The sequence below is a fragment of the Leucoraja erinacea genome, chromosome 34, assembly GCF_028641065.1.
Source record: "Leucoraja erinacea ecotype New England chromosome 34, Leri_hhj_1, whole genome shotgun sequence".
NCBI lineage: Eukaryota > Metazoa > Chordata > Chondrichthyes > Rajiformes > Rajidae > Leucoraja > Leucoraja erinaceus.
The window spans coordinates 19,769,763-19,797,293 of NC_073410.1; positions in this window are offsets into that span (position 1 = coordinate 19,769,763).

A 27,531-nucleotide genomic window follows, 5' to 3' on the forward strand; every position below is an offset into this window, starting at 1 on the left:
GGCAGAAGGGACAAGTTTATCTTGGCATCATGTTCAGTACAGACATGCTGCACTGTTCTTTGTCCTATGTCATAATTCATCAGATGTTTCTCTTCATGGCCAAATCCACATAGTGAATTCTGTCTGTGACGAGTGATGGCTATCTACAGCAACTAATGGTCTCACATCCTTAACGATAAAGGGGAACTTGTCCTGTGTTGGAAATAGAGCTAAATTTGTTCACACATTTCCAAAAGTACATTGTGTTGCAATAGGCTGCCCCCAGGTGAAGCCCTGTGCATATGTTTCTAGACTTTTGGCAGAATCTTTGCTCTCAGTGTTATTGGCATCCAACTCCCCATCACCAGAGAACAGCATACACAACCCACCCACAGTGGGTTATCCTGGCTGCTCTGCAGAACCATAGTGAGGATTGCACACCACATCCCACCTTTACTGACCCCATTCTCTATAAGGACAACTCAGACCACAATCTTGGTTATCCCAGAAATGTCTGACCTTCAACCCTGCACCTGAGCCTTGAGTGCTCTGCCCTGGCGGCCAGGGTCAGGATGAGGGTAAGGGTTGCGGTCAGGATCAGGGGTCAGGAGGAAGGTCAGGGTCAGCAGGTCAAAGTCAGGGCTGGGGTCGGTCAGTTCCTCCCAATTTAATTGTGTCTGAAGAAGTGTCCCGACCCAAAACATCACATATCCATTTTATTCTGGAGATGGTGCATGACCTACTGAGTTACACCTCCCAGAGCACCTGGAAGGAATCCTACGCAGTCACAGGGGGGATGTGCAAACCCAGTCTTCCCTTCTCAAGGCTGGGCAAGCAAAGCCAACAGACAGGTCTGGTCATAGAGCGTGATAATGTGGAGTGGATCCGGTGGTTTCAGCCCAGGGGTCCAGTTACTCGAAGTTCCACTTAAGGTTCATAGCATTCATTCTTCATTGACAGCTATAAAGTTTGTAGACCAGGTAAAAATAAGACTAAAAAAGCTAACGCTAAAATTGAAAGCCATGGATACATTCACAAGTATAAAGAGAGATAAATGCCCGGAATCCAGTGATTTCCCCTTCTAATCTTTGTATGATGTGGGTTGGGGACCCGCTGATGCTGCTGTGATGATCCTCCAATACTCTCTTCACCGAGATCTGTTGGAAAATGTTGCTTCACTGTTTAAGGAAGACAGGAGAAACACATTAGGAAATGATTCATCATGAATAAGCTATTTTAGACTGGGTATTGAGTAATGAGGAAGGGTTAGTTAGTAGTCTTGTTGTGCGTGGCCCCTTGGGCAAGAGTGACCATAATATGGTTGAGTTCTTCATTAGGATGGAGAGTGACATTGTTAATTCAGAAACAATGGTTTTGAACTTAAAGAAAGGTAACTTTGAGGGTATGAGACGTGAATTGGCCAAGATTGACTGGCAATTAATTCTAAAAGGGTTGACGGTGGATATGCAATGGAAGGCATTTAAAGACTGCATGGATGAACTACAAAAATTGTTCATCCCAGTTTGGCAAACGAATAAATCAGGGAAGGTAGTGCATCCATGGATAACAAGGGAAATCAGGGATAGTATCAAAGCAAAGGATGATGCGTACAAACTAGCCAGAAAAAGCAGCATACCGGAGGACTGGGAGAAATTCAGAGACCAGCAGAGGAGGACGAAGGGCTTAATTAGGAAAGGAAAAATGGATTATGAAAGAAAATTGGCAGGGAACATAAAAACTGACTGCAAAAGTTTTTATAGATATGTGAAAAGAAAGAGATTAGTTAAAACAAATGTAGGTCCCTTGCAGTCAGAAACAGGCGAGTTGATCATGGGGAACCAGGATATGGCGGACCAATTGAATAACTACTTTGGTTCCGTCTTCACTAAGGAAGACATAAATGATCTGCCGGAAATAGCAGGGGCCCGCGGGTCAAAGGAGGTGGAGGAATTGAGTGAAATCCAGGTTAGTCGGGAAGTGGTGTTGGGTAAATTGAATGGATTAAAAGCCGATAAATCCCCAGGGCCAGATAGGCTGCATCCCAGAGTACTTAAGGAAGTAGCTCCAGAAATAGTGGATGCATTAGTAATAATCTTTCAAAACTCTTTAGATTTTGGAGTAGTTCCAGAGGATTGGCGGGTAGCAAACGTAACCCCACTTTTTAAGAAGGGAGGGAGAGAGAAAACGGGGAATTACAGACCAGTTAGCCTAACATCGGTAGTGGGGAAACTGCTAGAGTCAGTTATTAAAGATGGGATAGCAGCACATTTGGAAAGTGGTGAAATCATTGGACAAAGTCAGCATGGATTTACGAAAGGTAAATCATGTCTGACGAATCTTATAGAATTTTTCGAGGATGTAACTAGTAGCGTGGATAGTGGAGAACCAGTGGATGTGGTGTATCTGGACTTCCAGAAGGCTTTCGACAAGGTCCCACATAAGCGATTAGTATACAAACCTAAAGGACATGGCATTGGGGGTTCAGTATTGATGTGGATAGAGAACTGGCTGGCAAACAGGAAGCAAAGAGTAGGAGTAAACGGGTCCTTTTCACAATGGCAGGCAGTGACTAGTGGGGTACCGCAAGGCTCAGTACTGGGACCCCAGCTATTTACAATATATATTAATGATCTGGATGAGGGAATTGAAGGCAATATCTCCAAGTTTGCGGATGACACTAAGCTGGGGGGCAGTGTTAGGTGTGAGGAGGATGCTAGGAGACTGCAAGGTGACTTGGATAGGCTGGGTGAGTGGGCAAATGTTTGGCAGATGCAGTTTAATGTGGATAAATGTGAGGTTATCCATTTTGGTGGCAAAAACGGGAAAGCAGATTATTATCTAAACGGTGGCCGATTGGGAAAGGGGGAGATGCAGCGAGACCTGGGTGTCATGGTACACCAGTCATTGAAGGTAGGCATGCAGGTGCAGCAGGCAGTAAAGAAAGCGAATGGTATGTTGGCTTTCATAGCAAGAGGATTTGAGTATAGGAGCAGGGAGGTTCTACTGCAGTTGTACAGGGTCTTGGTGAGACCACACCTGGAGTATTGCGTGCAGTTTTGGTCTCCAAATCTGAGGAAGGACATTATTGCCATAGAGGGAGTGCAGAGAAGGTTCACCAGACTGATTCCTGGGATGTCAGGACTGTCTTATGAAGAAAGACTGGATAGACTTGGTTTATACTCTCTAGAATTTAGGAGATTGAGAGGGGATCTTATAGAAACTTACAAAATTCTTAAGGGGTTGGACAGGCTAGATGCAGGAAGATTGTTCCCGATGTTGGGGAAGTCCAGGACAAGGGGTCACAGCTTAAGGATAAGGGGGAAATCCTTTAAAACCGAGATGAGGAGAACTTTTTTCACACAGAGAGTGGTGAATCTCTGGAACTCTCTGCCACAGAGGGTAGTCGAGGCCAGTTCATTGGCTATATTTAAGAGGGAGTTAGATGTGGCCCTTGTGGCCAAGGGGATCAGAGGGTATGGAGAGAAGGCAGGTACGGGATACTGAGTTGGATGATCAGCCATGATCATATTAAGTGGCTGTGCAGGCTCGAAGGGCCGAATGGCCTACTCCTGCACCTATTTTCTATGTTTCTATGTTTGTCGCGTGTACCTGTATATATTGCTCAGAGAATTACTATATTTTGAGAAATATGAGCTGATCAGAGAGAGACTGCCTGGCATCGTAAAGCCCAAAACAAGTCTAATAAGCCTAATTACATATTTTGGGCTGAGATGGTAGATTTTATTTCAGGGAGTTTGCATGAATCTTCTCGAGATGGAAATCCCAAAAGCATTCATTAAGGTTCTCATTTTGCACTGTTAACAATTCCCAGCATGACATATGCAACAATTCCCAGCATGACATATGCAACAATTCCCAGCATGACATACGCTGATCCAAAGGGCTCTTAAATGTAAAAGTGAAGATGGTTGTGAAAAATTGCAGCAGGATTTTGATCGATTGGGCAGGTGCACTGAGGAATGGTTGATGGAATACAGAGAAATGTGAAGTGTTGCATTTTGGGAGGTCTAACATGGGCAGGACCTACACAGTGAATGGTAGGGCCCTACTGAGTGTTGTAGAGCAAAGGTATCTCGGAGTGCAGGTGCTTGGTTCCTTGAAGGTGGAGTCGTAGGTAGGTAGGGAGGTCAAAAAGCTTTTGGCACCTTGACATTCATCAGTCAGAGTTTTGAGTATAGAAGTTAGGAGGTCATGTTGCAGTTGTAACAAGACATTGGTGCATTTAGAGTACTGTGTTCAGTTCTGGACATCATGTCAAAGGAGAGCTGTTGTTAAGCTGGAAAGGGTACAGAGAAGATTTACAAGGATGTTGCCAGGACCAGAGGGTCTGAGTTATAGGAAGAGGTTGAGTAGGCTGGAGTGCAGGAGGCTGTGGGGTGATCTTATAGAGGTGTATAAGATCACGAGAGGAACAGATCAGGTACATGCAGAGTCTCTTGCCCAGAGTAGGTGAATCGAGAACCAGAGGACATTGGTTTCAGGTGAAGAGAAAATATTAAATCGGAATCTCAGGCAACTTTTTCACACAAAGGGTGGTGTGTGTATGGAACCAGCTGCCAGAGGAGCTAGTTGAGACAGTGACTGTCCAACAGTTAGACAAGTTCATGTATTGGACTGGTTTGGAAGGCTATGGGCCAAATGCAGGCGGGTGGGACGAGAGCAGCTGGGATATGTTAGCCAGTGTGGGCAAGTTGGGCTGAAAGTCCTGTTTCCACGCTGTATCACTTTATAACTGTTTTATCTTCCTCAACAACCAACCCCAACAGCACGTTCTGGCCATTCACCACCTTTTGTGTAAAAGTATTGGCCCATATTTCCTCATATGACAGTCCCGCCATCCCAGGGATCAATCTCGTGAACATAACACTGCACTGTCTCAATCACAAGGATGTCCTTCTTCAAATTAGGAGACCAAAACTGTACACAATACTCCAGATGTAGTCTCACCAGAGCCCTGTACAACTGCAGAAGAACCTCTTTACTCTTATACTGAAATCCTCTTGCTATGAAGGCCAACATTCCATTAGCTTTCTTCACTGCCTGCTGTACCTGTAAGCCAACTTTCAGTGACTGGTGTGCAAGGACGCCCAGGTCTCTCTGTACCTCCCCCTTACCTAACCCAACCCCATTGAGATTATAATCTGCCCCCTTGTTTTTGCCGCCAAAGACGCAGAAAGAACGAGCAAGTCGGGCTCTGGATTGAAGCCGCGAACTCGTGGTCCTTTGGTTGACGGCCGTTGCCTGCCACCCGCCCTGCTCCCCTCCTCCTCTCCCCCCTCTCACCCCCTCTTCTTCTCCCCTCCCCCTCTAACCCCCCTCTCTCCCCCACCCTCTCACCCCTCTCTCTCCCCACACTCTCTCCCCCCTCTGTCCCCCCACCTCTCCCCTCCCAGGCTCCTCTCCACTCTCCCCCTCCTCTCCCCCCTCTCCCTCCCCGCACTCTCTCCCTCTCGTCTCTGCTCCTCTCTCTACCCCTTTCTCTCTGTCTCTGCGCCTCTGTCTTCATTGCAGTCATTTTGATCAAGAGATGGTACAGAGCATGCAAAATAGGGCATTCCCAGTTTGTGCAATATCAGTCAATGAGGTATGCGACCATTACCATTCAGGCTGCCTACAAGGGTATGGTAGTTAGGCAGGGGGTTATGCTGTTGTAAAAGTTCAGTCAGTTCTCCGTATGATTGGGTATAGGAAAGACTTCCTCAAACTGAAATATACAGCAATTGTAGTGCAGTCTCACTACCTTGCTTATGAAGCAAGAAAACTATACAGAGCACAAATCAAAGCCACTGTTGTATTGCAAAGACAATATAGATCCTACTTCTTGATGAAGAACCAGAGATGTGACTTTAGAAGACGAATAGATGAACAACAGAAAAGGCTTAAACGATACAAAGAACGGTTAAATAAATGTGTGACAATGAGTAAAAAGCTGCTAATAGAAAAGTCTAAAGAAGAGAGGCTTGTTGGTCAAGACAAAAGTATGCAGGACCGATTGTGACTAGGCCACTTCACTGAGCAACAGACAGATGGTTATGCATTGCAGAATCTCATTAAACAACAAGTGCAGATAAATACGCAGTGCCAGGAAATTGAGTGACAGAGGAAGCTGCTAGAAAACGAAAACCTGCAGCCATGTGTGAGATCCCACCTACAAATATTGAACAGAAACAGAGGAAAACAAAGCAAATATATGAAGCTGAAAATGAAACGTTAACTTTAGCAGAATATGAGGACCAGGAAGAAATCTTCAAACTAAAATTGGAAAATTTAAAATGAGAAGAGGCAGAGATACAGGCAAAGCTAGAGCAATTAGAAAGAGTTCGCAATTTTCACATAAGGGAATGGAAAATAATAACACATAAAGCAAGGTGTATTAATGTATTTGGTTTGAGGAAGATGGGTGGAATGCAAAAAATATAAGTGCTAAGTTTAGATATGATTATTTCAGTTATGAGGATGTATTGTAAGATGAAAATAGTACAAATTTGCAAGTGTATTAATCAATTATATGTTAGGTCAAGACAGTGGCATAGCGTGGGGGGGGCCAGTGGGGCGGTTGCCCCGGGCGCTAAATTTTTAGGGGCGCAAAAGAATTGTTGAATAAATTTTTTTAATAAAATTAAGAGGCCCGGGGAGCCGTTGGAGCGAGGAGGGGTCACCTGGAGCTGTGAGTATAAAAACAGCGCGGGCCAGGCCGCCGCTGTCGCCGCCCTAGCTCCGAGTTCTTGTCGCCGCTGCCGCTGTCCCAGCCGCAGCTGCCTCTGCCCCAGCCGCAGCTGCCTCTGCCCCCCCCCCCCGCCCTGCCCCCCCCCCCCCCCCCCTCCCCCCCCCCCCCCCCCCCCGCCCCTGCTGCCCCGCCCGCCCCCGCCTCTTCCCCCGCCCCCCCCCCCCCCCCCCCCCCCGCTCATGAGGAGGCGCAAAACTTTAAACTGCCCCGGGCGCTCAAAACCCACCCTACGCCACTGGGTCAAGAGCATACACCGTGAGGAGTGCCGTGTATGTAATAGAAATGGTGTTACCTGCCTCCAAGTTAGAGGGGGAGGAGTGTTAGGTATGACATATAATTAAGTTATGTGATGTCTTGCTCGATGGTGCACATGCGCAGGAGATACTCAAGGTGGCGTCCTGGAATAAAGAAGCTTGTTAATTTACTCCTGTGTTCGAGTATTTATTAAAGCCGTTCCAAGCAACAAATACACAACAGCCTGCATGCGAACCGCCACAGTTCACACAATTATTAATGAACTTAATACCAGATCTACCGGGCACTTGTGAGAACTGACGTTGGGCCTGCAAGGTGCCGGCAACATTTACATCATTGGCAGAATGGTGACCCTGCTCCAGAGGGCATTTGACACTCTCAACCAACAGATGTCTTGTGCCCCCACTCTCTCCTACTTTGATGCTAGACTACTGATCACACTGACTTGTGATGCCTCGCAGTAGGGTTTAGGAGCAGCTTGCCTCCAAGATGATGGTGACAGCAACAGGCCTGTAGCCTATGCTTCTCGCACCATGACCGACACAAAACAATGCTATGCCCAGATTGAAAAGGAGCTTCTAGCGAGCGGTCGTTTTTGCATGCAGGAAGTTTAATGACTTTATCCTCAGGAAAACGGTCACGATTGAGACAGTTTTGTGGTTATGACTGTTTCCTACGTCCCCTGATCCTGTTTGGAGGACCTGGTAGCCCACACTGCTGCTGACGATACCATACGATCGCCCTCCTCCATCATAAAGTGCGGTTGGTCAGACAAGCAATACAATCCACCATTCCCAATCCGGCGCTTCTTTGCCGTTCGTGACGAGCTAGTACTACAAGATGGCATTATTGTCAAGGGCCACAAAGCTGTAGTTCCTGCCTCCTTACACAGCAAGTATTTTGATGTCGGGGCATCCAGGCGCCGAAGCAACTGTCCTGGAGCGAAAAGCATGTATTTCTGGCCGGGCGTGGCTGATTACATTCATGAGAAAGTGAAATCCTGTGTAGTGTGCAACAGTCTGGCACCTGACCGATAAAAGCAGCCACTTCTCTCACACCCGGTTCCTGACCTGCCGTGGTCCACAGTGGCAACTGACATTTTTGAGTGGCGTGGCAAACAATACCTAGTTCATGCCGACTCGTATTCTGGTTGGTTTGACATCGATATTCTTTGTAGCCCCACCTCTGCAGGGGTAGTTCAGAATCTGGGACTGGTATCGCATGCGTTCTCACCATCAGACGTCCAGTCCAGATTGTAACAAAGGCGCGACGTTCAGAAAGGGTGGTATGATAAGATGCGCAGGCCACTTCCTCCACTAGCCGAGGGACAAGTGGTGCGTCTACAAACCAACAAAGGTCATGACCACCTCGGTGTAAATTGTGCAACTGCCTCTGAGCCACGTTGATACTTGGTTAATGCCAATGGCGGCACCTATAGACGTAATAGACAGCACATCCCGCCTGTGAATGAGCCATCACCACATCCGCACTATCCCGACTGCACAGGTATACTTCCATCCACATCCAGTGGCATCGGCCCGACCATACCAGCACGACAAGCTGTTTCTGATAAGGTTACTTCGCCTTTGGCCACGCAGCCTTCACCTGTGTCAAAGTCTCCTGTTTCATCACCAGGAATACTGTTTCAATCTCCTACACCTATTTCACCACCAATCACGTCTCCGGTGATGGGAGAAGATGCAGGACTGTACCGCACACGTGCGGGTAATATCTGTAAACCCACTGTAATGTAGCCCGGCTATGTTTGAACTTCCTCCACTTTAATGACACATATTATATGTACTTTATGTAATCAGTAGTTTTACAGTTGAATTTGATTCTTTAAGAGGAAGGATGTAAATTAGTGTGTCGATACGATACGTATATATTACCACATAGGTTATGCATGCTGCACATTCCTTATGTAGTCTAGTCCGAATCTTCACCCATACTGCTGATTACTGCCCACAAACTTGCTAGTGTGCTCTCTCTCTTAGATTAGCTGTATACCATGGAGATGAAAGCACAAGGTGTTTCTTCGTAGAATTACTAATAAAAGACTGGGTTCTAATCACTATGTGTGAGTCTGATCATTTCAACATTGTCTGGACCTGTGTGTGAACACTACACCTCATTGCCTGGGTAGCAGCAGAGCCTGTAATAAATCAGTCACCAATTGCTTATAAGATATTTGAGTTCCTGCTGAGGTTAGGAATCCTCTATTCCACCACCCTGAATGCATATCTAGGATCTGTATATATGTTTACTTTCAGATCTCTTCTTACAATAGATGCTCTGATTAAAGCTCAGCCTGTTGTGCTGAAAACGGTGACTCAAAGGCAGCTCCCTCTACACTGTTCCCATCCTGGTATACAATAGCTCACTCAGAAAGTCTCTCTGCCTGGGGCCCAATGGATGCACTTCCACTCACGTATAGTCATATCAGGGTCTGCTATCGCAGCGTCCTTTAGATCCTCCCTTACAGATGTCTCTTCTTGTATTATGAACACACAGTCATGTCCTGCATCTGACTGTTCTTCTGGTGGTGAAATGAGGAAAGATGCCAGATTAATAGTTGTACAGTGTCTAAATTGGAGTTTTGGATTATTCAATAGATAGATTTCATATTTTTTTTGACAAGATGCTGAGTTTGCAGTTGTTCCAACAAGGCTGCCACCGAATGGGAACGGTCCTCTACTATCTCCTCCTGTATGTTTGCAGCAGATTGTAGACTATTATAGATTGCTGTTGAGATCTGGGTGCATCTTGGGTGTCCTCTCGCTACTGGGACAAGCTTTGAAGAATAATAAGCCACTGGTCTGCTTATTCTCATGTTTATGGGTGAGGACTGCAGTTGGACATTCAGAAAGGATGGTAAAGTTGGGAGGATCTATGGTAGAGTGGCCTTCCTAGTGCTGCATTAACCATATAACCATATAACAATTACAGCACGGAAACAGGCCATCTCGACCCTTCTAGTCCGTGCCGAACACGTAATCTCCCCTAGTCCCATGTACCTGCGCTCAGACCATAACTCTCCATTCTTTTCCCGTCCATATAACTATCCAATTTATTTTTAAATTATAAAAACGAACCTGCCTCCACCACCTTCACTGGAAGCTCATTCCACACAGCCACCACTCCCTGAGTAAAGAAGTTTCCCCTCATGTTACCCCTAAACTTCTGTCCCTTAATTCTCAAGTGATGTCCCCTTGTTTGAATCTTCCCTACTCTCAGTGGGAAACGCTTATCCACGTCAACACTGTCTATCCCTCTCATCATTTTAAAGACCTCTATCAAGTCCCCCCTTAACCTTCTGTGCTCCAAAGAATAAAGCCCTAACTTGTTCAACCTTTCTCGGTAACATAGTTGCTGAAACCCAGGCAACATTCTAGTAAATCTCCTCTGTACTCTCTCTATTTTGTTGAAATCCTTCCTATAATTAGGCGACCAAAATTGTACACCATACTCCAGAATTGGCCTCACCAACGCCTTGTACAATTTTAACATTACATCCCAACTTCTATACTCAATGCTCTGATTTATAAAGGCCAGCACACCAAAATCTTTCTTTACCACCCTATCAACATGAGATTCCACTTTCAGGGAACTGTGCACAGTTATTCCCAGATCACCTGCATTCTTCAATACCCCACCATTTACCATGTACATCCTATTTTGATTTGTCCTGCCAAGATGTAGCACCTCACACTTATCAGCATTAAACTCCATCTGCCATCTTTCAGCCCACTCTTCCAACTGGCATAAATCTCTCAGTAGACTTTGAAAATCTGCTTCATTATCCACAACCCCACCTATCTTAGTATCATCTGCATACTTACTAATCCAATTTACCACACCATTATCCAGATCATTGATGTACATGACAAACAACAGTGGACCCAACACAGATCCCTATGGCACCTCATTATTCACTGGCCTCCAACCTGACAAACAACCATCCACCATTACTCTCTGGCATCTCCCATTCAGCCACTGTTGAATCCATCTTGTTACTCCACCATTAATACCCAACAATTGAACCTTCTTAACCAACCTTTCGTGAGGAACTTTGTCAAAGGCCTTACTGAAGTCCATATATACAACATCCACTGCTTTACCCTCATCAATTTCCCGAGTAACCTCTTCAAGAAATTCAAGAAGATTAGTCAAACATGACCTTCCAGGCACAAATCCATGTTGACTGTTCCTAATCAGACCCTGTTTATCCAGATGCTTATATATATTATCTCTAAGTATCCTTTCCATTAATTTGCCCACCACTGACGTCAAACTAACAGGTCTATAATTGCTAGGTTTACTCTTAGACCCCTTTTTAAACAATGGAACAACATGCGCAGTACGCCAATCCTCCAGCACTATTCCCGTTTCTAATGACATTTGAAATATTTCTGTCATAGCCCCTGCTATTTCTACACTAACTTCCCTCAATGTCCTAGGGAATATTCTGTCCGGACCTGGAGACTTAACCACTTTTATATTTCTCAAATTGTCAGTATTTCCTCTTCTTTGAATCCCATAGTTGCCATAGCTACTCTACTTTTCCCTTACCTCACATAATTCAATATCCTTCTCCTTGGTGAATAGCGAAGAAAATAAATTGTTCAATATCTCCCCCATCTCTTTTGGCTTTGCAGATAACTGTCCACTCTGACTATCTAATGGACCAATTTTATCCCTCATTTTCCTTTTGCTATTAATATATCTGTAGAAACCCTTTGGATTTACTTTCACCTTACTTGCCAAAGCAACCTCATATCTTCTTTTAGCTTTTTTAATTTTTTTCTTAAGATTCTTTTTACATTCTTTATACTCCTCAAGCACCTCATTTACTCCATGCTGCCTATAATTATTGTAGATCACTATCTTTTTCCGAACCGTGTCCAATTTCCCTTGAAAACCATGGCTCTTTCTAATTTTAACTATTTCCTTTCAACCGAACAGGGACATAAAGATTCTGTACTCTTAAAATGTCACCTTTAAATGTCCTCCATTTCTCTTCCACATCTTTCCCATAAAACAAACTGTCCCAATTTACTCCTTTTAAATCCTTTCGCATCTCGTCAAAGTTAGCCTTTCTCCAATCAAAAATCTCAAACCTAGGTCCAGTTCTGACCCTCTCCATAATTATATTGAAACTAATGGTATTGTGATCACTGGAACCGAACTGTTCCCCAATGCATACCTCTGCCACCTGACCCGTCTCATTTCCTAACAGGAGGTCCAGCACTGCCCCTCCTCTAGTAGGTACCTCTATGTATTGTTGCAAAAAACTATCCTGCACACATTTTACAAACTCCAACCCATCCAGCCCATTTACAGAATGTGTTTCCCAGTCTATGTGTGGAAAATTAAAATCTCCCACGATCACTACCTTGTGCTTACTACTAATATCTGCTATCTCCTTACATATTTGCTCTTCCAATTCTCGCTCCCCACTCGGCGGTCTATAATACACCCCTATAAGTGTTGCTAACCCCTTTCCCATTTCTCAGTTCCACCCAAATAGCCTCCCTAGACGAGCCCTCTAATCTATCCTGCCAAAGCACTGCTGTAATATCTTCCCTGATAAGCAGTGCCACACCTCCACCTCTTGCCCCTCCAATTCTATCACACCTGAAGCAACGAAATCCTGGAATATTTAGTTTACAATCACAGCCCTCCTGCAACCATGTTTCACTGATCGCCACAACATTATACTTCCAGGTGTCAATCCAGGCTCTAAGTTCATCCACCTTTCTTACAATGCTCCTTGCATTCAAATATACACATTTAAGAAACCCACCCTCTCTTATTCTCTGTTTATTTACTTTTTTTTCTCTCTCCCCCACATTTTGGGTCAGAGTGCTACCATTCTCTGCCTCCTGCCTCACACACTGACTGCTAGCTTTCCCAATTTGAGTCCCTCCCCCCAACCATACTAGTTTAAAGTCTCCCCAGTAGCCTTTGCAAATCAGGATATTGGTCCCCCTCGAGTTCAAGTGCAACCCGTCCTTTCTGTACAGGTCGCACCTTCCCCAAAAGAGGTCCCAATGATCCAGAAACTTGAATCCATACCCACTGCACCAGTCCCTCATCCACTAATTTATCCTCCACCTCGCTCCATTCCTACTCTCACTGTCGCGTGGCACAGGCAGTAATCCTGAGATTGTTATCTTTGCAGTCCTTCTCCTTAACTCCCTACCTAACTCCCTAAATTCTTCTTTCAGGACCTCTTCTCTTTTTTTAGAGAAGATCTCTTTAAATTCTCAAAAGCTTTCTGAGCTTCTTTGGACAACTGAAATTCACCCTCTAGCCAATTCCTTGGTGTCTGGTGCAATATTAGGAGTCTATGGTTGGCAGTAGTTCATCAGGCCAAGCCACTGTCTCAATTGCTTTGCTTCTTTTGGTACAGGAATTTCACAAATTGGTTCAAGTCTTCTACTCTCTAGACTTCTTTCCGTGGCTGAAATTATCACTCCCAGAAATTTTACTTTTATTGAGCCATTAATACTTTGGACAGAGAGACCACATATCCAAGTGGTTCAATAATTGAGCAGTATTGGAGCAGCTTCCAGGAGGAACGTCCTGGGGCTCCAGTCACGGAGCTGCGGAGCTACTCACCATCGTAGAGCTGGCCGATTCTGGAGCGGGAGGAGCGGTGGTGGCGCACTGCTGTGACCCGACCCTTGGTGATTCGGAGGCTTACCGCAGGTCTGGGGGATGGTGATATCGGGAGCCCGCGGGTCCCTGCTGGGAGACCGCTTTTCGGGGCTTCCGCAATGGCGACTTCTCCCGCCCGAGTAGCGGGGTCGTGGATGACCTGGAGCGGGGCCTTACATCACCGCCCGGCACTGCTTCAACGGCTGCGGGACTTTGCTAGCGCCCGCCCGGGGGCTCCAACAACAAGACCCGGAGCGTGGCCTTGCATCACCCGGCCGCGGGACAATTGTCCCGTTATGGCCGCGGGACAATTGTCATCGCCCGCCGGGGGCTCTGACTTTGACTCTGACATCGGGGGGGAGAGGGAAGTGCAGGGGAGAGATAAGTTTTTTTGCCTTCCATCACAGCGAGGAGGAGATGCGCTGTGATGGATGTCTGTGTAAATTGTGTTGTGTCTTGGGTCTTTTTTTTCCTTGTATGTATGATTGCAGGAACAACATTTCACTTGAGCCTCTATGAGGTTCAAGTGACAAATAAATTGTATTGTGTCTTATGTATCCTCACGATTGCTCTGCTCATCTAAACTAGCCATCAGCAAGTTTTTTACATATTGAAATAGAGTGGATTTTCTTTTAAAACTTAAGGTGCTTAAATGTCCTTGAAGACATTGAGAAAACAAGGTGGGCAAATTAATGAATGCCTGAGGTAGTCTTGTCCACATCTACTGTTTGTCCCCTGTAAGTAAAGACAAATAAATACTGGTTATTTCAGTCCAGAGGTAATGAGAAGAAGGCTTGCTGCAGGTCTATAATTAAAAAAATATTTGCTTCCGCTGCAATCAAAGATAAAATATGAGCATCCTCCTCACAGCTAACACTGCCCCCCAGCTTCGTGTCATCCGCAAACTTGGAGATGTTGCATTCAATTCCCTCATCCAAATCATCAATATATATTGTAATATAGTAGAGTAGGAGTAAACGGGTCCTTTCCAGAATGGCAGGCAGTGACTAGTGGGGTACTGCAAGGCTCAGTGCTGGGACCCCAGCTATTTACAATATATATTAATGATTTGGACGAGGGAATTGAATGCAACATCTCCAAGTTTGTGGATGACACAAAGCTGGGGGGCAGTGTTAGCTGTGAGGAGGATGCTAGGAGGCTGCAAGATGACTTGGATAGGCTGGGTGAGTGTGAGGTTATCCACTTTGGTGGCAAAAACAGGAAAGTTGACTATTATCTGAATGGTGTCTGATTAGGAAAAGGGGAGATGCAACGAGACCTGGGTGTCATGGTACACCAGTCATTGAAAGTAGGCATGCAGGTGCAGCAGGCAGTGAAGAAAGCGAATGGTATGTTAGCATTCATAACAAAAGGATTTTAGTATAGGAACAGGGAGGTTCTACTGCAGTTGTACAGGGTCTTGGTAAGACCACACCTGGAGTATTGCATACAGTTTTGGTCTGAGGAAAGACATTCTTGCCATAGAGGGAGTACAGAGAAGGATCACCAGACTGATTCCTGGGATGTCAGGACTTTCATATGAAGAAAGAGTGGATAGACTCGGCTTGTATTCGTTAGAATTTAGAAGATTGAGGGGGGATCTTATAGAAACTTACAAAATTCTTAAGGGGTTGGACAGGCTAGATGCAGGAAGATTGTTCCCGATTTTGGGGAAGTCTAAAACAAGGGGGTCACAGTTTAAGGATAAGGGGGAAATCTTTTAGGACCGAGATGAGAAAAAAAACATTTTTCACACAGAAAGTGGTAAGTCTCTGGATCTCTCTGCCACAGAAGGTAGTTGAGGCCAGTTCATTGGCTATATTTAAGAGGGAGTTAGATGTGGCCCTTGTGGCTAAAGGGATCATGCGGTATGGAGAGAAGGCAGGGATGGGATACTGAGTTGGATGATCAGCCATGATCATATTCAATGCTGGTGCAGGCTCGAAGGGCCGAATGGCCTACTCCTGCAGCTATTTTCTATGTGTCTATGTTTCTACATCCCCTTCCCCCCCTCTCCCTTTCTCCACCCCCCCCCCCCCCCCCCCCCCCCCCCCCCCCCCCCCCCACACACTTTCACCGATGCCTTCCATTTGTGGACCCAGCCTGACAGCTAGATTCCACTAATGGTACTGCATAAAGGCCACAAAGGGAGGTGGAGAATGGGAGAAGGGAGGGTGAGAGGGAGAAGGGGATGTGAGGGGAGGGGGTACGGTGATTGGATCTTGATTTTATTGTATTCATTTTATTATATTAATGTTTAAAATCCATACATCGAAGGAAGAATATTTTACAGCCTCTACCCTATACGTCACCCGCATGACAACATATGTCAGCGTGTACGTCATGCAACGTGACAATTTTACCGACATCAGTCACTGACGCTCCGTAGTTGCCCAAATGTCGCCCAGATGGGACAGACCCTTAATTTCTGAACCAGTCTGTACTGGCCCTCTTTCCCTGCCTCTAATCAAGGATTGTTGTGTTGCAAATAGACTAGCACTTTACTAAGATGTCTTGTTCTAGCAATCCCCGAATCAGCTTGTCAATATACGGAATTGCCTGTTGTTTCAATGGGTACAACTGTATCGAAGGCAGTGTTACCCCTTTCTGGAGAGCTACCTGGATGGGATCAATGCAAACACATCCTAGCTGAGTTGCATCTTCTGCCCACACTTGTGGGCCCACATACTCACATACCTCACTCCCCAGATGCTGGTGGAGCTGGGCAACAACTGTCCTCGTGGTCTGATAAAACTCAACAGTACATTGGTTAGACAAGCTTTGTTCTTCATATATATTTGGATCCGCCAGATCAATTGCTTTCTTTACCATTGCTCTTCACACCAGTCCTTCACACTTGCTGGAAAATTCACCAACCTCGTTGTGTGTGTAGAAATCTCTGAAGCTCGTTTCCATAAATCTAGGGGAACTATCAGAAGGCTTTCGACAAGGTCCCACCCCACATAACAGATTAGCATGCAAATTTAAAGCACATGGTATTGGGGGTTCAGTATTGATGTGGATAGAGAACTGGCTGGCAGACAGGAAGCAAAGTGTAGGAGTAAACGGGTCCTTTTCAGAATGGCAGGCAGTGACTAGTGGGGTACCGCAAGGCTCAGTGCTGGGACCCCAGCTATTTACAATATATATTAATGATTTGGACGAAGTAATTGAATGCAACATTTCCATGTTTGCGGATGACACTAAGCTGAGGGGGATGCTAGGAGGCTGCAAGGTGACTTGGATAGGCTGCGTGAGTGGGCAAATGCATGGCAGATGCAGTATATTGTGGATAAATGTGAGGTTATCCACTTTGGTGGCAAAAATAGGAAAGGAGACTATTATCTAAATGGTGGCCGATTAGGAAAAGGGGAGATGCAACGAGACCTGGGTGTCATGGTACACCAGTCATTGAAAGTAGGCATGCAGGTGCAGCAGGCAGTGAAGAAAGGGAATGGTATGTTAGCATTCATAGCAAAAGGATTATAGTATAGGAGCAGGGAGGTTCTACTGCAGTTGTACAGGGTCTTGGCGAGACCACAACTGGAGTATTGCGTACAGTTTTGGTCTCCAAATCAGAGGAAGGACGTTATTGCCATAGAGGGAGTGCAGAGAAGGTTCACCAGACTGATTCCTGGGATGTCAGGACTTTCATATGAAAAAAGACTGGATAGACTCGGCTTGTACTCGCTAGAATTTAGGAGATTGAGGGGGGATCTTATAGAAACTTACAAAATTCTTAAGGGGTTGGACAGGCAGGGCTGCCAACTCTCACGCTTTGAGCGTGACACACGCATTTCAGCCAATTCTCACGCCCTCACCCTGAAGACAGAATTTTCACGCTGACTTCAGTCCCTGCACAGTTTGTCTCTTTGCGCCACATGACAGCGATCTGCACGGTCTGGGGAAGCGCGTCGGTGCCGGGCAGCGGGTGTCAGCGCTTTTGTGCGCCGTCTGCGAGCGCTGCGTTTCCGGCTGCCGCGGCAACCTCCCTCCCTTCAACTCACACGGCAGCACCAACGCCGCCAATCCATGCTACACCGTGCCCGCCAGACTCCCCATTGGGCGGCCGGGGAAAGAGAGGGAGGGGAGATAGAGAGAGAAATAAAAAAAGGGAGGGATGGAGGCAAAGAGAGACGGGGAGGGAATGTAGAAAGGGGATGAAGGAATGGAAGGAGAAAGGGGAGAAAGAAGAAGCGTGAGGAAAAAGAGGGAGGGGGTGGAAAGAGAGGGAGGGGGGAGGAAAGAGAGAGGGGGGGGAAGAAAGAGAGGGAGGGGAGAGGAAAGAGAGAGAGGGAGGGGGGAGGAAGAGAGAGGGAGGGAGGGATGGGGGGAGGAAAGAGTGAGGGGGAAGATGGAGGTGGGGGGGGAAGGAAAGGTATGTGTGTGTGTCTGTTTCCCTGTGTGTGTCTCCTTGTGTGTGTGTGCATCTCCCTGTGTATGTGTGTCTGTGTCTCTCTGTGTATGGGTCTCCCTGTGTGTGTGCATGTGTGTGTATGTACGTGTGTGTGTGTGTTTAGATGTGTATATGTGTGTGTGTGTATGTGTGTGTGTGTGTGTGTGTATCCCTGTGTGTGTGTGTGTGTGTGTGTGTGTGTGTGTCTGTGTGTGTGTGTGTGTGTGTGTGTGTGTGTGTGTGTGTGTGTGTCTGTGTGTGTGTGTGTGTGTGTGTGTGTGTGTGTCTGTGTGTGTGTGTGTGTGTGTGTGTGTGTGTCTCCCTGTGTGTGTGTGTGTGTGTGTGTCTGTCTGTGTGTGTGTGTGTATGTGTGTGTGTCTGTCTGTGTGTGTGTGTGTGTGTGTGTGTGTGTGTGTGTGTGTGTGTCTATGTGTGTGTGTGTGTGTGTGTGTGTGTGTGTGTGTGTGTGTGTGTCTGTCTGTGTGTGTGTGTGTGTGTGTGTGTGTGTGTGTGTGTGTGTGTATGCTGTGTGTGTGTGTGTGTGTGTGTGTGTGTGTGTGTGTGTGTGTGTGTGTGTCTCCCTGTGTGTGTGTGTGTGTGTGTGTGTGTGTGTGTGTGTGTGTGTGTGTGTGTGTGTGTGTGTGTGTGTGTGTCCGTCTTGTGTGTGTGTGTGTGTGTGTGTGTGTGTGTGTGTGTGTGTGTGTGTCCCCCTGTGTGTGTGTGTCTTCCTTTGTGTCTGTTGTCACATCCTGGCCTTAGACAGGGCTGCCAACTCTCATGCTTTGAGCGTGAGAGTTACGCATTTCAGCCAATTCTCACGCTGATGACAGAATTCTCACGCTGTCTTCAGTCCCTGCACAGTCCCTATGCTTGTCTGGTATGGCCACACAACCTCGCAGGATAAGATTCGGCTGGAGAGAATAGTGTGCCGAGCTTCTAAGATCATCGGTTGCAGCAGACTTCCCTCAGTGACATCACTTTACTCAACAAGACTCTCCAGAAAGGCCAGGAAAATCATAGCAGATCACTTTCACCTGGCACATTACCTCTTTAATCTCCTCCCATCAGGAAGGAGATATAGAAGCATTAAAAGTAAAACATCTCGCTTCAGAGACAGCACCTACCTCCAAGCCATCAGATATTTGAATTTGCACTAATCACTTTGCACTTTCTTTTGCACTTGCACTTATGCTTAGTATGAGGCTGCTAGGTACTGTCCTTCCTGTATATATTGTCCTACGTACGGTATTGTCTGTATTATTTGGTGGTTTATGTGGTGGTTCTATTGTACTGTTTTGTGTTTGTCTGAGAGCGAACCAAGACACATTCCTATCAACTTGTTGACATGGCAATAACATTTCTTGAATCTTGAATCTTGAATCTTGAGTTTGTCTTTTTGCGCCATATCCCAACGATCGGTGCAGTCTGGGGAAACGCGTCAGTTGGCGGCTGTGAGTGACGTCGCATCTCTTCTCTTCTCTTCTTTCTTGGTTGGATGTGCAGCCGCCGACAACATGAAGCAGCTGGAGATAGAACTAACCAGGTGAATCGGTTGTAAAACATGGGGAGGCCCACAATGAGGCTAAGCATCTAGGACAGGGTTCGGCAACCTACGGCAACCTACGGCACACGGGCTGAATCCGGCCCGTAACCCGAAAAAACAAGTTTTTTTCCAATTCGTTTTCGCGGGGTCGGGGCAGGCGAGCCGACCTGAGAACTGCAGCCAGTCCCTGGGACGGAGCTGGTCTGGGAACGGCAGCCAGTCCCTGGGACACAAGCTGATCTGAGAACTGCAGCCAGTCCCTGGGACACAAGCTGATCTGGGAACGGCAGCCAGTCCCTGGGACACAAGCTGATCTGGGAACGGCAGCCAGTCCCTGGGACACAAGCTGATCTGGGAACGGCAGCCAGTCCCTGGGCATGCAGAATGCCAACTTGATCATTATGGACAAATTGGGCCAGCCACGTACATGTTGTATAACTCTGACTATGAAGATCTGAATGGGCTTAGAATGACCATTTAAGCAAAATTGCACCCACTTTTCCCAGTTTGATTCTTGAGATTAATATCCCTTTGCTCTGTTAACAGCTTTAAAATACTTATGAGGTCGAGTCAGGAAAGGGAACATGTTATTTCTTTTTAGTTTGCTTTAATTTATTAATTGATTGTTTGTTGAGTGCCATAATTTCTGAAATGGTCTTAAAGTAACTTAACTGTTATAAAGCAGTATTAAGTGATTTTTGGCCAAACAATTGGAACTTGCATAAAATGTTTGCATTATTAGCAGGACTGCCAACTCTCACGCATTGAGCGTGAGACTCACGCATTTCGCAAAATTCTCACGCTCTCACGCTGATCACAAAATTTCTTGCGCTCAAATATCTGCGGGTGCTGAAAGTTCAAAATAAAGCAAAAATTGTTTTAGAGGCGAGTAAAAACCATGAGGGGAATACCAGGTGAATGCATAGTCTTTTTCCCAGGATATGTGATTCAAGCACTAGAGGGGATAGGTTTAAAGCAGGGCTATCAAACTACCAGCCAGTGGGACGATTTTGGGGGGAAAAAAAGTAGTTTAGTTTCTCCCATGCAGATGGTGTGATAGGTGAGACACGGCGGCAGTGGTCCCAGCACCAACCCCCCTCCCCCTTCCCCCCTGAGGCACGACACACACTTCCCACCCTCACCTCCAGTGGCTCCATGTCCGTCGGCTGCTCTGTCCACACCCCATGGAGTTTTAACCCCGACCCGGAGCCAGGAGTGGGCCGGGTGCCGCTATGCTCCCTGGAAATTTCTCTCTCAACTCTCACCCAATGTTGGCAGCCCTGGACAGGCGAGATGCAGGAAGATTGTTCCCGCTGTTGGGGGAAGTCCAGAACAAAGGGTCACAGTTTACCACGGATGCACTGCCTTCCCTGATTTATGCTTCTACTCTTATTCTGAGGGTAGAAGCAATAGGTAGCAAGGTGAAAAGTAGAAGTGGCAGGCAGACAAATTCAGGGCAAAAATCAAAAAATCACAACCGTTGTTTGGCAGAACGCTTGGTGAACATGAACAGGACCTTTGAGAAACACGACCCTTGTGAACACGACCTTTGTTAAACACGTCCCGTACCAAACACTTCCCCTGGTAAACAGCGCGATCCTGGTACGAAACTGCGACACTGGCGCAAAAAGTGCGAGCTGGTGCGATACGTTCGAGCCTGGTACTAAATGTCCGAGCCTGGTGTGAAAAAGCGAGCCTGCTGCAAAACTTCGTCCGTAAACTACGAGCCGGGCTACGAGCGCAAGCTGCGAAAAGTGCGAATCTCAGTAAATGGGGAATTAGGGGATGGCACTAATAAACAAAGATCTTATAGCAGAGCTCTGCTATAGGATCTTTGCTAATAAATGGTGAATTAGGGGAGGGCAACATTAAATGGTGAATTAGGGGAGCGCAACATTAAATGGGGAATTAGGGGAGCGCAACATTAAATGGGGAATTAGGGGAGGGCACCAATGGGGATTTAGGGGATGGCACCAGTAAATGGGAAATTAAGGGAGGGCGCCAGTAAACAGTAGCGCAGCGGTAGAGTTGCTGCCTCACAGGTTCAGACCCGGGTTCGATTCCGACCACGGCCGCCGTCTGCACGTTCTCCCGGTGACCACGTGGATTTCTCCAGAGATGATGCCTGCCCCACTGTTACTCCAGCTTTTTGTGACCACATATGTCATATCTGCGTTTCGGAGCTCAAGCTATCCAGCACGGTGGCACAGCGGTAGGGTTGCTGCCTTACAGCGCCAGAGACGCGGGTTCAATCCCGACCAAGGGTGCTGTCTGTCTGTACGGAGTTTGTACGTTCTGCCCCGCGTGAATTTTCTCCAGCATCTTCGGTTTCCTCCCAAACTCCAAATACATGCAGGCTTGTAGATATACGGGTTTAAATGTAAATTGTCCCCAGTGTGTGTAGGACATCGATAATGTGTGGGGATCGCTGCTCAGTGCGGACTCGCACAGTTCCTTTTCGAGACCATTTTCTCCACAGATGCTGTCTGTTACACTGGGTTACTCCAGCTTTTTGTGTCTATCTTCCATTGAAAGCAACATCGGCAGCTCCTTCCTGTGCGAAGCTGTTCTTAAGTCTGGACATTTGAGGGGTTTAGAGGGGGTTAGAGGGGCTTAGACTGGTTCAGAGGGGTTTGAAAGGGATTTTGACGTGTTTAGAAGGGTTTGCAGGGGTTTATCGTGGATTGGGAGGGGTTTAGAGGGTTTTAAAGTCATTGAAAAGCACAGCGTTTCCTTCCATTGCTACGCAGACGCTACTCAACTCCCTTCCCCCTGAAGCCCAAAAAACAATCAAATCTGTTTAATCTTACCCACTGCCTCGAGGATATAAAGTGTTGGATGGCCCAGAACTTCCTCCAACTAAACGAGACTGAGGTCATCCTTCTAGGTCCCTCGATCAAAATGATAGCAGGCAGCCTTGGAAGCCTTACCCCAATACTCAAACCTCACGTCAAAAACCTTGGCGTGATATTGTATTGTATTGTATTGTATTCAATTTATTGTCATTGTCTCAATTTGAGACAACGAAATGAATTTTCCTTACAGGCAGTATCGTTAAAAAAAAAAATCACAAGAAAAATAATAAAAATAAATAATAAATAAAAAATAAATAATAAAACATATTAAAAATAAAATTGAAATTGAATTAAAAATTTTAAAAAAGCACAAACACATAAAGTCCACAACACAACACAAATGGCACCCAGGTGAGGAAGGCACCATAGTCCAGCCAGCCTCCCCTCCGTGTTCATCCGTGGTCGGGGCCTTCCGAGCACCCGCAGTCGCCGCCCCGGGTGGTCCGATGTTCAGGCCCTCACGCCGGGCTGGTGGAACGCCGACGCCGAACCCCGACGGTGAGCAGCCTCCTCCTCAGCGGCCCGGACATCCCGATCAGCCGCCTCCCGCTGCCGGAGTCTGCAGCTCCCAAGTCCGCAGGTCGAGCCGGGCAGAGTCGCAGGACCCCGCGTTGTAGTCAGCGCCGCCCGCGTTGGGAGCTCTGCAAACCGCAGCTCCATGATGTCGGCAGCAGGTCCAGCACTCCGGGCTCCAAACGGCGACCCCCGGTAAGGCATCGCCAGCCCTGCGATGTTCCAGCGCTGTCCCGCCGCTGCTGGAGCTCCGGTCGATCCCGGCAGGAAAGGCCGCGCCAATCCAGGTAGGTAGGCCGCTGTGGGGGGAGGGGGGGGGGGGGGGGGCGAGGACGCGACTCGGATAATAGTCGCGCCCTCACCAGGAAGCGGCTGCAGTACGGTATCCCCCGCACCGTGCCCTCTTCCCCCACAAAAAAACACAAAAAACACACTTCAACATAACTAAATAAACAAAAAAACAAAAAGATACCGGGCTGTAGGTGGAGGCTGCTGGCACCAGCGCCACCGGAAGTACAATATTTGACTCAGCACTGAAATTTGACAAAAAGTCAATGCCGTGGTAAAAGCTAGCTTCTTTCAGCTTTGGACGATAGCCAAAATAAAACAATTCCTCCAGTTTGATGACCTGGAAAAGATCATCCACACATTTATCTCCTCCCGCCTAGATGACTGCAACTCCCTTTATACTGGCATCAGCCAATCTTCCCTGTCCCGTCTGCAACTGGTCCAAAACGCCGCAACGAGACTCCTGACGGGCACCCAAAAAAGGGACCACATCACCCCGATCCTGGCCTCTCTCCACTGGCTCCCTGTGCGGTTCCGACAAGATCCTCCTCCATGTCTCAATGGGCTTGCCCCCACCTACATAAAAAGTCTTCTCACCCACCACTCCACCTCCAGGCCCCTCAGATCAGCCGACTTGGGGTTGCTGAATATCTCACGGTCTAGGCATAAGCTCAGGGGTGACCGTGCCTTTGCGGTTGCAGCCCCTAGACTGAGGAACAGCATCCCCCTTCCCATCAGAACTGCCCCCACCAGTGACTATTTTAAATCAAGACTAAAAACTTATCTATACTCCCAAGCCTTTCCTGACGTCCTCTGAGTGAGGGCTACATGTATATATGTATGTAGTTTGTTTTGTTGTGCTATTCTTATACCAAATGTAAAGCACTTTGGCCAATGCGAGTTGTTTTCTAAATGTGCTATATAAATAAATGTGACTTGACTTGACTTAAAGAGGTTTTGAGGGCTTTAGAGGGGTTTCGAGTGGTTTAGAGGTATTTCCAGGGGTTTGGTGGTGTTTCAAGGGGTTTATAGGTGTTTTGAGGTCTTTAGAGGGGTTTGGAAGGGTTTAGATGGGGTGTAGAGGGGTTTGGAGGTGCTTAAAGTGGTTTAGAGGGGTTTAGAGGGAGTTGGAGGTGCTTGGAGGGGTTTGGAGGAGTTTAGGCGGATTTGGAGGGGTTTAGATGGGTTTGGAATTATTTGGAGGGGTTTGGGATGGGGCTAGACAGCTTGGAGGGGTTTCAATGCGTTCATAGGGGGTTTAGAGGGGTTTTGTTGAGATTAGAGGGGTTTAGTGGGGACTACAGGGGTTTGGAGGTGTTTTGAGGGGTTCAGAGGGTGTTTAGAAGGGTTTGCAGGGGGTTAGCGGGGTCTACTGGGGTTTACAGGGGGTTAGATGGGTTTTGTGGAGTTTTGAGTGGTGTAGAAACATAGAAACATAGGCAATAGGTCACAATCAACAGAGAATTTGTTGCTGATATTCTAGTTTGTGTCCTGGGAGCGTCCTGTTGGATCTTCGCGCCTGCACCGCCATTCAATATGATCATGGCTGATCATCCCTCAGTGTCCTGTACCTGCCTTCTCTACATACCCCCTGATCCCTTTAGCCACAAGGGCCACATCTAACTCCCTCTTAAATGTAGCCAATGAACTGGCCTCGACTACCTTCTGTGGCAGAGAATTCCAGAGATTCACCACTCTCTGTGTGAAAAATATTTTTCTCATCTCGGTCCTAAATGAGTTCCCCCTTATCCTTAAACTTTGACCCCTTGTTCTGGACTTCCCCAACATCCGGAACAATCTTCCCGCATCTAGCCTGTCCAACCCCTTAAGAATTTTGTAAGATTCTATAAGATTCCCCCTCAATCTTCTAAATTCTAGCGAGTACAGCCGAGTCTATTCAGTCTTTCTTCATTTGAAATGCAGCGAGCAAACGCGATAATTCCAGATATTTTCCATCTTTATATCTCCACGACAAATGTCCGCTAAGCACTTCCGCTGTTTTTGCACCTTCAGCTCCCTCTTGAATTTACCTTAGTTTCTATCTTTCTTTTGGACTGTAAATTTAAGTAGCTTTGCCTCACGGTCACCCCGACTGGCACAGTAAATTGCAGATCAAAAACTGGCCGTTTTCGATGTTTTTAACGGGTGTGAAAGTGCGTGTTTTCCCATTCACTAACATGTACCGGAAGTGACGAGTGTCCTCCAGTTAAAATTTGCGGTCACGTGGGTCAGGATCTACGCTCCAGTGACCTTTCGTGAAATCACCCTATATTTGGATTACTGGAAGACGAGAATAAATTGAATAGTTTCAAAAATCATTCCTTAATTATGGTTTAATAACGACAAAAGAACATACTGACATTTTGGAATAATACATCGATACCAACGCTTAAAATGTGGACATCAAACATGTTGGAAACCTAACATCTTGAAGAAATGCAATTCCTCCTAACAGACAAAGTAGACCAATTCCAAAGGCTTTGGTCTCCATTGGTCGATTTCTTAGAAGCATATGGTGCAACACAAACAAAGAAACGATCCGTTTCAGGACTGGGTGAATGGTGGTCCAGAATAACAAATAGCTATCTCTCCTTTATTCTTCTGCTTTCTACCTCTGCTTCTTTTCTCTTCATTTTCTTTCTTTTCTCATTTTTCTTTTCTCACATTCTGATATCACACACTTCTCTATTTCTTTCTATTTTTTTTTCTGCCTCCGTTTTATGGTTAAAATAAAAATAATACGAAGCTGTACATGAATTGTAACATGTCAATATATACTAGGTATCTATGGTACCATATCATTGTACTTACTTCTAATAAAATAATTGCGAGCCTGGTGCGAAAATTGTGATCCTGGCGGCGAAACTACGAGCCTGGAGCATAAAGTGAGAGTCTGGTTCGAAAAGTGCGAGCCTCAGGAATTAGGGGAGCGCAACATTAAATGGCGAATTAGGGGAGGGCACCAATGGGGATTTAGAGGATGGCACCAGTAAATGGAAAATTAAGGGAGGGCGCCAGTAAACAGTAGCGCAGCGGTGGAGTTGCTGCCTCACAGGTTCAGACCCGGGTTCGATTCCGACCACGGCCGCCGTCTCCCGGTGACCGCGTGGATTTCTCCAGAGATGATGCCTGCCCCACTGTTACTCCAGCTTTTGGTGACCACATATGTCATATCTGCGTTTCGGAGCTCAAGCTACCCAGCACGGTGGCACAGCGGTAGGGTTGCTGCCTTACAGACGCGGGTTCAATCCCGACCAAGGGTGCTGTATGTACGGAGTTTGTACGTTCTCCCCCTGACCGCGTGGATTTCCCCCGACATCTTCGGTATCCTCCCAAACTCCAAATACGCGCAGGGAGATACAGGTTTAAATGTAAATTGTCCCCAGTGTGTGTAGGACATCGATAATGTGTGGGGATCGCTGGTCAGTGCGGACTCGCACAGTTCCTTTTCGAGACCGCTTTCTCCACAGATGCTGTCTGTCACGCTGGGTTAGTCCAGCTTTTTGTGTATATCTTCGGTTGAAAGCTGCATCTGTAGCTTCTTCCTGCGCGAAGCTGTTTTTAAGTCTGGACATTTGAAGGATTTAGAGAGGACTTGAGGCGGTTTAGAGGGGTTTATAGTGGGTCGATGGGTTTCAAGGGCTTTAGAGGGGTTTGATGGGGTTAGAGCGGCTTGGATGTGTTTAAGAGGGTTTAGAGGGGCTTATGTAGGCTTAGACGGGTTCGAGGTATTTAGAAACATAATGCTCCTGCACCATAGAAATAGGTACAGTAGGCCATTCGGCCTTTCGATTTGGTTCGATTCGAAAAGGATTTGAGTATAGGAGCAGGGAGGTTATACTGCAGTTGTACAGGGTCTTGGTGAGACCACACCTGGAGAATTGCGTACACGTCTCCTAGTCTGCGAAAATGCATTCTTGCCATAGAGGGAGTACAAAGAAGGTTCACTAGACTGATTCCTGGGATGTCAGGACTTTCATATGAAGAAAGACTGGATAGACTCGGCTTGTACTCGCTAGAATTTAGAAGACTGAGGGGGATCTTATAGAAATTTACAAAATTCTTAAGGGGCTGGACAGGCTAGATGCAGGAAGATTGTTCCCGATGTTGGGGAAGTCCAGAACAAGGGGGTCACAGTTTAAGGATAAGGGGGAAATCTTTTAGGACCGAGATGAGAAAAACATTTTTCACAGAGAGTGGTGAATCTCTGGAATTCTCTGCCATAGAAGGTAATTGAGGCCAGTTCATTGGCTATATTTAAGAGGGAGTTAGATGTGGACCTTGTGGCTAA